Genomic DNA, 15489 nt, shown 5'->3' on the forward strand with positions numbered 1-15489 from the left:
GGGTCTGAACTATAATAGAAGAAAAAAAAAAAAAGTCAATTCTGCTCACTTGTCCCAAGGGCATTCTTATCCATGTTTCAATTTTAAGGATTAAAAACAATGTTTTCTTCCTGCATTAAGGCATCTAAACATCAAAAAGAACTTTTTTTTTTTTTTCACAGTAGAGGGCTGGCTAGCCAGCTCAGTGGGTTACAGTGTTTGTTGTACAAGTCTGCCAATCTAGGCTTGGTTCTTGGAGTCCATAGTGAAAAGAAATTGACTCCTGAAAGTTGTCCTATGATAGAGCGCATGCCTCTGGCATGTGCAAACCACACTTACATACATACAAACACTACACTCCTTTTTTTTTATTTAAAAAAAAAGATTTATTTATTTATTTATTATGTATACAGTGTTCTGTTTGCATGTATGCCTGCAGGCCAGAAGAGGGCGCCAGATCTCATTACAGATGGTTGTGAGCCACCATATCGGTGCTGGGAATTGAACTCAGGACCTCTGGAAGAACAGCCAGTGTTCTTAATCTCTGAGCCATCTCTCCAGCCCAACACTACACTCTTATAAACAATAAAAACATAAATATAGACCACAGCAATACATGCACTGATAAGCAAAATCATTGATTACAGAACACTTTCAAAAGCGGCAGCCTGCCTTTCATACTCCACCATCCCAGAGATCCCAGGGGGCCCTTGAAAGCAGACCTCTTCGAGGACTGGAGGATAGCTCAGTGGGTAAAGTGCTTGTGATCCAAGTAAAAGGACCATAGTTTGAGCCCTGGAATCCACACAAAAAGCCAGGCATCGCGGCACATTCTACAATCCCAGCCCTGGCCAGGTGGAGACAGAGGCACCCTGGGGGTCTGCAGGCTAGCTGTTTGTCCAGGGGCCATCTCTTTCTTTCTGTGTCCAGTGAAGGTGCAGTCACATTCCAAGGGCAGTGTGCCCACCTCAGAGTCCAGTGTGTCCCCTTGCTGTGTCCTTTTTGGACTCTCCGGTCATTTCACAGTTCAGGCAAGTGTCGCAGGCAAGCCATTCCCTTATACCACCCCTTTATCCTCTCACCTCTCTGCCTCCCCACTCCAGTTTCTAATGGCTTGTTTGTTTGCTTTGTTTCTGAGACCGGGTTTCTCTGTGTAACAGCCCTGGCTGTGCTGGAACTCACTCTGTAGACCAGGCTGGCCTCGAACTCACAGAGATTCACCTGCCTCTGTCTCCTGAGTGCTGGTATTAAAGGCATGCACCATCACTGTCCAGCTTCTAATGGTCTCTTAATCATTCCTAATAGAAAAGGAACAATATACTTTTCCTGTGTCCTGACATTTATCCCCCTTTAAAAAATGTATTATATTTATTTATTTGGTTGGGGGGGGGCATGAACCACAATACACTGGTAGAAGTCAGAGGACAATGTGCGGAAGTCAGTTCCCTGTTCATCATGTAGGTCCCAGGAATTGAGCTCGAGTCATTACACTGGACAGCACGTGCTTTTGTAGCTACTCTTGTCCTGTGTCCCACGAAGTCAGAAACCACTCAGTAAGAGAACATTTTCATAAATGTTATAGGCAAAACCACAAAGACAGAGGATACATTAGCAATGATCAGGAGTTGGGGGAAGGGGACGATAGAGAATAAGTGTTTTTAAGCATGAGACGCTGGGTGTCGAAAACACCCTGAAGAGACGGTACTTGTGTGGCCGTTTGTGAATCATACCAGGGACCACTGAAGCACAGACTTCGAACCAGCAGATTTTATAGTGTGTGAGGTTCAAAGCACGAAGGAAAAAGGATTGTTCAGAGACAATTCAGCCTCGTCTTCTTCTGTGAACTGCACCGTCAACAATACACATAGGTGCTCTAAGTCACAGAGTGAGCATGGGCACACTTGGGGGTGGGGCAGGCTTTTGCTCTGTAGCCCAGGCTGGTCTTCCTGACCCAGCTTCTCAAAGACAGGGTTTACAATTGAGCCACCCCCATACCTGGCACACACACACACACACACACACGCACACGCACACGCACACACACATACACACACACATACATTAATGTAAAACCCAAGGGTTTTCATGACCCTTGTGCGCACACTTTCCATAGGTGTGTTGTTCTGTGACACTTCCTGTGTCCTGGGCTTGTTCTCATCACACCTGCTGAGCTGTACTCTCAGCCTTGCACTTGGCCTCTCATGGTTTCCCCTTTGAAGAATTTCTCCAGGGTTTGTAAGACTGTATTTTAGAAAGGGATATTCAACAATAGACCAGCAATTTGAAAATGAAAATTGGTCTTTCAGCACAGAAAATTCCGGAAGTACTGGAATTAGGAAGCCTGGCATGGAGTGGGTCTGGCTTTGATGCTGTCTGACGTGAATAGACACAGTCTAGTATGATTGGTTTTCTTTTGTCTTGTTTTTGACCCACACTCACACTCTGTAGCCTTCACTAGTCTGTACGTGCTATGTAGCCCAGGCTGGCCTCAAACTCAACCTGACTCCTACTGGGATTACAGGTGTGTGCCGCCATGCTGGCTTCCTTACCGTTTTCACTGATGTGTCTCTGAGTACTAACATACTCTCCAGCCTTTCACCTTCGCATTTCCTTATGTGTATTCGGTACCAAATCTGCTCATCTTTATTCGTTTGTCTATCTGCCTTCCACAAAGCTGTGAGAGGTTCGGTCCTCTCTTCCTTTACGTTCATGACTCACTGGTCTGGAACTCGGCGCTGTAGCTCAGGCTGGCCTCAAACCCAAGCACTTCTCCTGCCTCAGTCTCCTGGGTGCTGAGATGCTGAGCGTAAGCTCCCACGCCTACCTCCACCTTTCAAATCTTGACAAAAATCCCATTTGGTCTTTTCTCATATAGTTGAAGTATTTCTACATTACTTTATCATTTCTACACCTTTATTCATAAAGTTTCAGTGTATAGTTTTGGGGCCTTTAAGATGTCCCTCTTTTGTTACTGGGATGGTTGACACACAAAGGGGGATCCATGAGCTTCCTTTGTCTTGCTCTTGTATTATTAGCATTGTAACTGGTGAAGCGGTTGCCACCGATGGAGTTACAGGAATTGACCTGTGAAGTCCCCCAGGCTGGAAGAGAGGCTTACACATGGCTGCATATAAAACTGTCCTGGAGTCTTTGAAAGTCCCAGTGCCCATGACATACTGCAGACAGTGACTCCAGAAACTCTGAATTAGTGCTTGATGTGAGCATTTTATTATTTTTGTTTGTTTGTTTTGAATCTGAGGAGTGAACCTGTGGTTTCATGCCTACCAGACAAGTGCTCTACAGCTGAGCTACAGCCCTAATTCTGAAGCCTTCATTTTAAAATGTAAAGTAAAACGAAAGAGTCGAGGACTTGTAAGGTTTCTGCGCTCCCTGTCTTTCTGCCCCAGAGCTGGGATTAGTACACCTGCCACCACCTCGGCGGTACTAAAGGGGCGGGACTCTGGTCCTCATGCTTGTTGAGGGAGAGCCTTGAGGGCTGAGCTGTCTCCCAGCCCTTGTCTGTAATCATTTTGACACCAATCAGCTGATGGAGTTTGGCAGCAATAGTTCCACACACTGTTTTCTCTGTTCCATCTTACCTTAGTCTTCCACTAAACCAGTACGAAAAAGCGCAGACTCCAACCAGCATTCTAAAAGCAAATGTGACAGTAGCCTGGGCTTGTTAAGAGGCCCGGTTTCTTGACTCCCATCACTACGGACTTTCAACTGGTAACTGAGCTGAGGACCAAACCTGAAAACCAAGGTTAACAAGCAGGAACGGAGTTCGTGAACTCATGGCAGGTATTTCCCAGGGTAGGTCTGATCACACTGCTTTCATCTGGACTCTCAATGGCTTCCATGTGCCTGAAGGAGGAAAAATCCAGTGTGAACCAAAACCTTGTCCTGCCCTGCCTCCAACTTTCTCTCACAGGAGTCCTGGGTGCTCTGCACTCAGTCCTGTAGAAAGCTACAGTTCTCCATATGCCCTGGCTCTCTCCAGGCCCTGCTGAGCTCATGCCGTAGGGCTCCTATTGCTATGAAGAGACACCATGACCATGTCAACTCTTTCTCTTTTTTAATTTATTTTTTCATCTAAAATTTTTTTCATATTACATACCAACCACAGTTCCCCCTCTCTCTCCTTCTCTCGCTTGGTTCCCCCCCCCCATCTTCCCCTACCCCATTTCCATCCACTCCTCAGAGAGTCAACAAAGCCTGACATATCAAATAGAGGCAAGACCAAGCCCCTCCCCCCTAATTCAAGGCTGAGCAAGGTATTCCACCATAGGGAATGGACTCCAAAAAGTCAGTTCATGCACCAGGGATAAGTCCTAGCCCCACTTCCAGGGGCCCCACAAGCAGACCAAGCCACACAACTGTCACCCACATTAAGAGGGCCTAGTTCTGTCCCATGCAAGCTCCCCAGCTGTCAGTCCAGAGTCGGTGAGCTCTCACTAGCTAGGGTCAGCTGTCTCTGGGTGTTTCCCCGATCATGATCTTGAACCTCCTTGCTCATATAATCCCTCCTCTCTCTTTTCAACTGGACTCTAGAGGCTCAGCCTAGTTCTTGGCTGTGGGTCTCTCTGCATCTGCTTTCCATCCGTTACTGGATGAAGACAGTACTATGATGACAATTAGGGTAGTCACCAACCTGATCACCACTCCTGGCACCCAGTTCAGGGTAAGCCAGTTCAGGCACCCTCTCCACTATTTTTAGGAGTCTTAGCTGGGGTCATCCTTGTGGATTCCTGGGAATTTCCCTAACACCAGGTTTCTCTCTAAACCCATAGTGGCTCCCTCTATCAAGATATCTCTTTCCTTGCTCCCTGTCTCCATCCCTCCCCCAACTCAACCATCCCATTCCCTCATGTTCTCATCCTCCATCCCCTCCACCACCACCATCCCACCTCCCACCCCCAGTTCTCCAGGAGATCTCATCTATTTCCCCTTCCCAGGGTGATCTATGTGTCCCTCTTAGGGTCCTCCTTATTACCCAGTTTCTTTAAGGCTGTGGATTGTAGCCTGGTTATCCTTTGCTTTACATCTAATATCCACTTATGAGTGAGCACATACCGTGTCTGTCTTTCTGGGTCTGGATTACCTCACTAAGGGTGATTTTCTCTAGTTCCATCCATTTGACCATGGCAACTCTTATAAAGGAAAACATTTAATTGGGGTGGCTTGTCTACATTTCAGAGGTTCAGTCCATTATCATCATGGTGGGACATGGCAACATGTGGGCAGACACAGTACTGGAGAAGTAGCTGAGAGTCCTACCCTCTGTAGACAACAGGAAGTGGTCTGAGGCTCTGGGTGGTATCTTGAGCATATATGAGACCTCAAAGCTCACCTCCACAGTGACACAATTCCTTCAACAAGACCACACCTACTCCAACAAGGCCACACCTCCTAATAATGCCACTCCCTTTTGGGGGCCATTTTCTTTCAAACCACCACAGCTCCTCTTGTTCCCTTTGAAAGACTTGTCCTCCAAAGCCTTCCCCCCACCCTCCTTCCTCCTCCATGAATTGGCTTACCTTTAGAACAGGCCTCTGCTTCAGGGCCACCTTGTCAGAGCTCACCTTTCCACAATGCTTCACAGAACTGCTGTTGCCCAAGGAGAGGTGACCACTAGTCACACTCCCTAGAACGAGGACACCAATGATGTTCAGTACTGTCCTAGCAAGGAAGACTGATCTCTGTCCCTCACATTGGGAAAATGTGAAATACAACACAAAATAAAACGTAATACAGAGACCAGACTGGCCTTGAACTTGTGATCTTCCTGCCTCGGCCTTTTGGCATGCACTATCACTCCTGATATGATGTCTGGTGGGGGTCATTGTTGGCAACTACAGGGACTTGCAGTTGAACCCAAAGCTTTACCCATTAAACCCCATCTTTTGAGCAGTCTCTGCCCTCAGACACCAGAGCTTTTCCATGGAGTCTGAAGGTCAGTCGCTCTTTTTTATTTTTTATTTTTATTTTTTTTGCAATTCTGGAGCTTTCTTCTCTCTTCAACGGGACTCATAAAACATGAGTAAATGAATGCAGGGTCCTGACGGTGTCTGGGAACAGAAGTGCTGACATTCACATAAGGTCTGCTGTTTAGTGGCTGACATTGCACCTGGGGCTGAGTAGATGGCTGGCTCAGCAAGAGCTCCATCCACTTCCTCTGCAAGCCTGAGGAGCTGTCTGCATCTGCCACAGTAACAGGGAGGTTGGGTGTGGCCATGGGTGCCACACCACGGCTGGCATTTGCTGGCCGTCATGCTCTAGGTACGGCGGGAGACCCTGTTTTAGCAGACTATGGCAGAGAGTGACGGCATGCACACCAGTGTGCACAGCACACAGGTGACATCTCCATCGTCAACGTTAACTTCTCATTCTGGTAGGAATTCTGTGCTCCACTGCTCAGAGAGGCCTGCATTCCTGACTTGACCACAGGGAAGAATTTCAGGATGAGCCAGTGTGAAGCACAACTGTGATTTATTAAGAAGAAAAATTTAAAACATAGGTTTAAACATGGGGGTTAATGGCCGGGTGGTGGTGGTGCATGCCTTTAATCCCAGCACTCGGGAGGCAGAGGCAGGTGGATCTCTGTGAGTTCAAGGCCAGCCTGGGCTACAGAGTGAGTTCCAGGAAAGGCGCAAAGCTACAGAGAAACCCTGTCTGGAAAAACAAACAAACAAACAAAAACAAACAAACAAACAAAAACATGGGGGTTAATAGAAAGAGGGGTGTTCAGGGAAAGGAAAAAACACCCATGCTTGGCTGCAGTCTTCTTAAGAGAGTGTCTTTATGCTTGTCATCTGCAGACTTTGCTGACTTCTGAAGTTACGTCTTAAAGGGCTGCTAAGAGACTCCAGTGAGGCCTGGAGAGATGGCCCAGAGGTTAAGAGCACCGACTGCTCTTCCAGAGGTCCTGAGTTCAATTCCCAGCACCTACATGGTGGCTCACAACCATCTGTAATGAGATCTGGTGCCCTCTTCTGTTTACATAATAAATAAATAAATCTTTGAGAGAGAGAGAGAGAGAGAGTCCAAGGGGAGCCCTGGGCAGTTCCAAGCCAAGCCACCTGGGTTATGATGGAAGTTAAGATGTTCTTCTTATAAACAAGTTTACTATCTGACCTGTGAGAGAGTCACAGAAGGAATACGCTTGTGTATGCTCAGGCCTTGAGCTTGGGTCATTGTTAGTTTACATTATTTTTTTATAGTGTGTGTGTGTGTGTGTGTGAGAGAGAGAGAGACAGAGAGAGACAGAGAGAGAGACAGAGACAGAGACAGAGACAGAGAGACAGAGAGAGAGAGAGACAGAGAGAGAAAATATGAGAAAGTATGTGTGTGAGACTGTATATGTGTGCGTGACAGAGAGAGAGTGTATGTGTAAGAGTGTGTGTGTATGTAAGAGAGTGTGTGTGAGAGAGAGAAGGAGAGAGAGGAAGAGAGGGGGGGAAGAGAGGAAGAGAGAGAAGGAGAGAGGGAGAGGGAGGAAGAGAGAGGGAGAGAGAGGTGTGAGCTGAAGCTGGTGCAGTCTGTGTTCTAGGACACACACCCACCGTTTACCGTACAGCTTCTTGTGCTGTGGCATAGGTGCTGTAACTGACACTTCGTCAGCAGCCCAAGCGTCATTCTGCTGCAGAAAGTCCCATCCTGGGCACTCGCCCCAGCCTGTGTGTGCTAAATGCAGGATTAATGACAATGAGAACCGTGCCTGGTTGGTTCCCTGCACAAAAGATGATGTCTGAGTGAAAGGGCGCCGAGCATGGATTAGAAGCAAGGAGTATGGGAAAGTACTCTGGACGCCATGCCGGGATGATGAGCTGGGGGCCTAGGTCTTGTCCACAAACAAGACTTTCTCTTGACTCAGTTCATGCAAAATTGTTTTGTCTTTTAGATCCAGCAGGAAACAGAGATCCACACTGTAAAATTTGAGATGCTAATTTGGATCTGAATAGATATTTGTCAGATTGGAGGAAAGTGGAGAGCAGAGAGTTACTTCTTCTAACCGGAAGGATGATCACGGCTGCAGAACACTGGGCATTCTTCCCCGAGCTCCCTCCCACGATGCCCCATCCTGCTAGTACATCACACGCTTTCAGCTCTCCGTGAGGTCTGGCACCTTTGAGAATGGAATAAAGTGGGGGTTTTGTTTGTTTGTTTGTTTGTTTTGTTTTTTGTTTAGTTTAGCCCATGCCTAGTTAGGTTCACTTTTTATTTAGTATGGTAGCCAGATTTCTGCTGCTGTGACAAAATCCCTGAGAAAAACAAGTGAAAAGAAGGAACAGTTTATTTTGGTCCATGATTTCAGAAGCTTCAGTCCATGGTATTAGACAGGTCCCAAGGATGAGGTGACAGTGCACTGTGGTGGGAAGCATCTATCAGAGGACACTGCTGGCCTCCTGGTAACCAAGAAGTGAAGGGAGAGGAAAAGACAGGGCTCCAAAATCCCTTTAAATGCCCGATGACCTAACTTCTTCCCACCAGCCCTCCTAAAGGCTCTAAGTATGGTGACCAAGACTAACACACGGGCCTTTGAGCAACATTATCCAAACCATGACAACTGGCTAATTTATTACAAATGCATACAACATAACAAAATGATTACTTAGAAATACAGCTGAACTGGGAGGAATTTGTCTAGTTAGTGCAAACTTCCCACATAATTTTTTTTTGGTAGGAATGCGATGGGCATGTTGGTTTCTCAATAGAATATTTTTCTGCAAAGAAAAGAACATTAAAGCACAGAGCAGGGAGTGGAAAGTCCTAAATAATTGATATTTATTCATTTGTTTGTATGTACGTGACTATGTTTGAGTGTGCCTGTGAGTGTGAGAGTATGTGAGAGACAGTGTGTGAGAAAGAGAGAGAGACAGAGAGAGAGAGAGAGAGAGAGAGAGAGAGAGAGAGAGAGAGAGAGAGAATGTATTCAGGCATGCCTCAGCACTTCTGTGGAGAACAGCACTCCTGGGCATCAGCTCTCTCCTTCCTCATGGAGGCAGAAGGTCTCTCATATCGGTCATGCTTTGTGCCCCTGGCTCTCTGACCCCAGAGCTCTAGAGAATTCTCTCATCAGGGAACTAAGGTTGTCACATTTGCACAGCAAGTGCTCTTACCTACTGAGCCATCTTGTTGGCCCCAAATCTGATTTTTGAAAGTTTGCTTTTTAATGTAAAACCCCAGCACCTTACTTTTATTTATTTATTTATTTATTTATTTATTTATTTATTTATTATTATTTTTTATTTTTTGACTTTTCAAACACTTATAAAGGAAACAGCGAACATCTGGTCAAAATTCAACCCAGAGATGTAACCATGACACAAAGCCGCATCACACATCATCAATGTTGACAACCTCCATTCGTGTGCAATGTTGCCAGACGGCACACTGCACAGCCCTGGGACTGACACAGGACCAAGGAGACCCGGACACCATCTCAGATCAGCGCTGAGTCCATACAGACTCCATTTTGGGCCATCCCATTTGAGTGGCTGCTGGGACTGACCCAAGTAGCAGTGTCATAGCTGGGGCATCATCTTCCTTCCCAGGCCTCTGGTCACCAGGCCTCTTTTCCAGAGGTTTGCTCAGGCTAACCCACCTCTCACAAGGTTAATGTCATTACATTATACTATAGTGGAAATTGAAAATCCCTACCCTTTCCATTCACATACAAGCCCTGCAGAGGAATATTCTTTATGGCTTATTTACTCAAAACTATACACAAGTCATTACTCAGAGAAATGCTTTCTACATCCAATTTCCAGGAACAAAGTTTTTTGAGACAGGGTCTCACCATGCAACTCTGGCTGGCCTGGAACTCAACATAGAGACCAGGCTGTCTCAAACTCACAGAGGCCCACCTGCCTCTGTCAACCGAGTTCAAGGATTAAGGGCATGTGCCACCATGCAGCTCTGGAAGAACTGCTCTTATTGTTTTTTAATTTTTAATTTGTTTTTATTTTTATTAAAAGTATTTTTTTTTTGTAGACTATATTCTGATAATGGTCTTCCTTCCCCTACCTCCCCTAGCTCATCCTACTTCCTCACCCACCCAAATCCACACCCTTCCTCTCTCTCATTAGAATACAAACAAGTATCTAAAACAATTAATAATAATAATCAATAATAAAGAAGATACCAACAAACATGGGGGCAGGGAGGAGCCAAAGAAAATCACAAGAAACACATACACCTTCATACACACACACAGAGAAAACCCATAGACCACAAAATCAGAGACCATAACATTATAAGCAGAAGCTCTGTGAGGTAAGGGGGAAAGCCCAGAGAAAGCGCTGAGAGACAAGAACCTCCAAAAGTACCACTGAGTTCACCTTGTGTTTGCCCTTGACCGCTGTGCGTGAGGCCTGCTCTTCAGTGTGCCTTGTCCACCCAGTGAGACTGCTTTGGAGAAAACAGATTTTTCTCTTTGCCAGGGCTTTATCTATTGGAGACAGCTTCTGGGGTAGGGATCGGGGCTTGCATCTAATTTTCCTTTCTGCCCTGGAACCTCATCTGGCTTAGACCTGTGCAGACCCTGTGCATGCTGCCACAGGTCTCTGTGAGTTCATGTGTGTCGGCCCACTAGTGTTTAGAAGGCTTTGTTTTCTTGGTGTCCTCTGTCCCCTCTGGCTCTTACAATCTCTCTGTCTCTTTTTCCTCAGAGTTCCCTGAGCCGTGTGTGTGTGTGTGTGTGTGTGTGTGTGTGTGTGTGTGTGTGTGTGTTGGGAGGTGGGGGGCTGTGATTTGATAGAAACATCCCATTTAGGACTGAGTGTTCCGTGGTCTCTGACTCTCTGCACATCGCCCAGCTGTGGGTCTCTGCATTTGTTCATCGCCCAGCTGTGGGTCTCTGCATTTGTTCCTATCTGCTGCATGAGGAAGCTTCTCTGGTGACAGCTGAGCAAGGCACTGATCTAGGAATTTATCACACACACACACACACACACACACACACACACACACACACACACGCACACGCACGCGCGCACACACACACACACACACACACACACACACACACACACACGCACACACACATCATTCGATCCTACCGATCCAGGTCTGCCACACGCCTCCCCTCCTCGGGACATCCGTAACTATCTGTTGTTTCCCCTTCCTCAGAGGGGCCTTCCTTCCCCCAGCCCTTTATTCTATACTTAACCTCTGTGGTTATGTGGGTTGTAGCCCACTTATTGGAGACTTAACAGCTGACAGCTGCATATAAATGGATGGATACCGTATTTGTGGTTTTGCGTCTGTTACCTCTCTCAGGATGATTTTTTTTTTTTTTTTTCTGGCTCCACCATTTGCCTGCAGGTTTCATGACTTTTTAAATAGCCAAATAATAATCCACTGCATAAATGTACCATGTTTTCTTTATCCATTCATCTGTTGACAGACATCTATGCTGTTTCCAGCTGCTATCTATTATGACAAGGGCAGCAATGCATATGGTTGACTGGAGGGCCCTCTGGGGCTGCGACCCAGCCTTTGCGCTTCCTTTCTCCCAGGACCACAAGTGTTGCTGAAATCCAAGGAGGGTCTGCTCTGGCTTTTTCAGTGGTTCTCTGAGAAGCGTGGGGATGGGGCGGCTTCCCGGCACTGTTCTCAGTTGGCGAAGCAGGGGCTAGGAACCCTGCCGTTCTCAACAATCCCAGTTTGAGCTTGTAGCAGCCGCCGCTTTGCTCTTAAAATGATCCTGCAGCGCCGCCATGTGGCCAGACGTCAGGTGGGCAGCTGTCCCTGAAGCCGGCAACAAACCCGCCCGGAGCAATTAGTCTTTGCAATTATGGACTATGTCCCCGGATTCCCTATTGTGGGCTCCCCACCCTCGGCTCCCCAGTTTTTACTTCTGCTTTCATGTAATACGCACATGTATGGCTTTATGTATCTATCTAAAGTCCAGGAACTGCAAACGAGAGACACAAATGATACTTGGTTTTCTGAGACTGGGTTAACCTATTTAATACGAAGGTCACTAGCAGCATCCATTTCCCCCTGCAAAACAACAAACAAACAAACGAACGAACGAACAAAAAAACAGAATTTCATTTTTTTTGTGGTTGAAAACAAATTCTACTGTTCACATACATGCTACATCTTGCCCATCCGTCCCTCTGTTGTTGGACACTTCTCAGTTCCATAACCCGCTGTCCTCAGCAGTGAGGCCTTAAACGCAGGCAAGCGCGTCTGTGAGAACTTGACCTGGGTGGCTGTGATACCACACCTTTAGCTGGGCCATAGGGTGATCTGTTGTGTGCTCAGATGACTCCTCTTTGGTCTGATCTTCCCTGTAATGAGTCGAGGACCGGCACAGAGAAGAGGCTTCTGCCTCCTCAGGGCCCCATCCCCTGGGCTCCCTGCCCTAAAGTCAAAACACCATTGGAAAAGTCAGGAGCCATCAGTGGCCGTGAAGAGGGGCCGCATTGTGGTCAGTTAACCAGGCCCGGAGACTGGCAACATTCAACCAGGCATTACCAACATGCCACCACAGAGAAAATCCAATCATTTTCCCAAACCTGATTCAAGGGTCACAGGTAAGCATCAGACACAGGGTACCTCTTGGACACACAACCTGGGAGAGGCAGGCATGGTCTGTGGAGAGGCCACATTCTCTTTGCAGATGGAGCCCCTAGTCCCATGCAGAGATCCAGGCACCCACCACGCATGCTCAGACTGCAGGGAGCCCATGTTCTTTTTGCAGGAGCACATAGTGCACACCTGCTCCTCTGATGCATATGACATTTGCAGCGTTTTCTCTCTTAGGTAAACAGAAGATCTCATTGGGCCACCCTGCTCTAATTTTAGATTATAAAAGTTTAAGACGGGGCTGGAGAGATGGCTCAGTGGTTAAGAGCACCGACTGCTCTTCCAGAGGTCCTGAGTTCAATTCCCAGAAACCACATGGTGGCTCACAACCACTTGTAATGAGATCTGGTGCCCTCTTCTGGCCTGCAGCGACACATGCAGGCAGAATACTGTATACATAATAAGTAAATAAATCTTTAAAAAAAAAAAATTTAAGACGGAGTCTCACCCAAACACTGGACATTTCTCTTCCCACTGCTAAAATTTCCTCTCTCTCTTTCTATCAGCTATTGTATTATTATTTTTGACTTGGAACAACTTTTATGAGTCATAATTTACTTACTATATGTTGCATATACTGAATGTGACTCACATTTCCTGTGATCATGCTCACATGACGTCATCAGCCAGAGTGTCACTGGCATACCACCCTCCACACAGACTCTTCTGGTGCATTGTATTATATTGTATTTTACTTCATCATATTCTATACACTCTCGCTTCTTTAATGTATTTTGAATTTACATTTCTATCCTTTCCTTCAGTATCCACTCTTGTTTGCTAATGCAAATGAAAGCACTTTGTATTGTCTTTTTTCCCTAAGATTTCCAGGTTTCATGCTATGAGATGGCTCAGCAGGTTAGGATGCCTGGCGCCAAGCCTGAGGCCCTGAATTTGATCTTGGAGACCCACAAGGTGGAAGGAGAAAACGGATCACAAAGTTGTCCTGTTATTCACATGGGTACTGTGGCACACATATGCCCCTCTTAAATGAATAAATAAATAAATGGGAAAAAATTAGAGAAGTAATGTATAATGGCATCCATTCAAAGCTCATACTCAAGGAATATGAAGTTTTCTAATATTTAGTACAATTATTTTAAAGGATGCAAAAGCATTATGTATAGGGTATCATACTGAATTAAAAGATGATATATCCTCCTGCACAGGATATAAAATAATCCATGTAAGTACCCAGAACTACATTTTTTAACTAATTAATCACATGCCAGAAAGTCCCTTACAGAAAGTTCCTTGCAGAGGGCACACAAAGTTGGAATCTGAGAAAAAAATGACCTCTGCCCAGATTTCCCTACACACAGTAATTTAAACAACCACCCATTAAAGCAGCTGAGGTATTCAACTTACTCCCCACAAAAATCAAAGGAAGCAGTGGAGGAGATTTCAGAGTGATATCCCTCGGGTTACAGTGCACATGCTCTCATTTGCAGTGATATCCCTGGGGTTACAGTGCACATGCTCTCATTTGCAGTGATATCCCTCGGGTTACAGTGCACATGGCTCTCATTTGCAGTGATATCCCTCGGGTTACAGTGCACATGCTCTCATTTGCAGTGATATCCCTCGGGTTACAGTGCACATGCTCTCATTTGCAGTGATATCCCTCGGGTTACAGTGCACATGCTCTCATTTGCAGTGATATCCCTGGGGTTACAGTGCACATGCTCTCATTTGCAGTGATATCCCTGGGGTTACAGTGCACATGCTCTCATTTGCAGTGATATCCCTGGGGTTACAGTGCACATGCTCTCATTTGCAGTGATATCCCTGGGGTTACAGTGCACATGCTCTCATTTTCAGGAGACTGCTGGAGGTTTTAGGAAAGATGACTTTAAGTCTTGGTCCAAGTTGGCTCTTGTTACCAAGACTCAAGGCAGCCTTGGAGGACTTGTTGCCTCTCACCAGATGCGCTGTCTGTCAAACACACTTTCTCTTCGGCAGACACCTGCGGCTGCTTTGGGGTGAGACTGTGTTAGGTCCAAAGCTGCCCCCCAATGGCCGTGCTGGTGACAATGTCCTAAACAGAAAGACTTTGGCCAGGTCAACAGAAGGGTTGTTATTGGGTAAACAGGGGCCTAAAAGCAGGTTTCTGTTTGCCAGGAGCCTCCCTTAAATCCCTTGATCCTCCCCAAAGGTCAACTACCATGAGCAAGGGCATCTAGTTCTGGGTCAACCCAAGCAGCCTGTATCAGCTCAAAGACCCCACCCTTGCTGACTGTCTCGAAAAATCCCCTTGCTTTTCCACCATTTTGATTTTCTCTCTGCCCCACCCCCGCCCCCAGAGGCCTTGGCAGTTGGACCCCCAATACACTTGCCTTTCTAGCCGTGAAGTGGTCCTGTGCTTACACTGAGTACGTGTTAAACATAGATGGAGAAGACAGGCAGGCTTCCATGGCAGCTGAGCCTAGCGCCCTGCCTCTTAGTTCTGATTGCCATCGGAAGGGGAGGCACCATTGCAATTGCTGTTTAGTGAATGAGAAAATAGAATTACAGAGCTTAAGGCACTTCTTCGGGTGCAACTCCATGGTAGAGCACTTGTCCAGCATGGATTCCACCCTCAGCATATGCATATGCACATACACACACACACACACACACACACACACACACACACACACACACACGCACACACACACGCACACACACGCACACACACACACGCACACACACACACACACACGCACACACCATCCAGGGTTGTCAAGCTGGTCAGGCACCCTGGGACTGCCATCTTGGTCTACACTGTTTCTTGCTCTAACAGCTCATCAGGACCTGCCTTGCTAGTATTCTGCAGTCTCACAAGTCCTGCAGTTGAGACAAGTTCTCCATTTAGAATAAAAATGACCAGAGTGCTTTCCAAAATTGGAAAATGAATTTTCCATCCTGCCATCT

The sequence above is a fragment of the Onychomys torridus genome, chromosome 9 (assembly GCF_903995425.1).
Source record: "Onychomys torridus chromosome 9, mOncTor1.1, whole genome shotgun sequence".
NCBI lineage: Eukaryota > Metazoa > Chordata > Mammalia > Rodentia > Cricetidae > Onychomys > Onychomys torridus.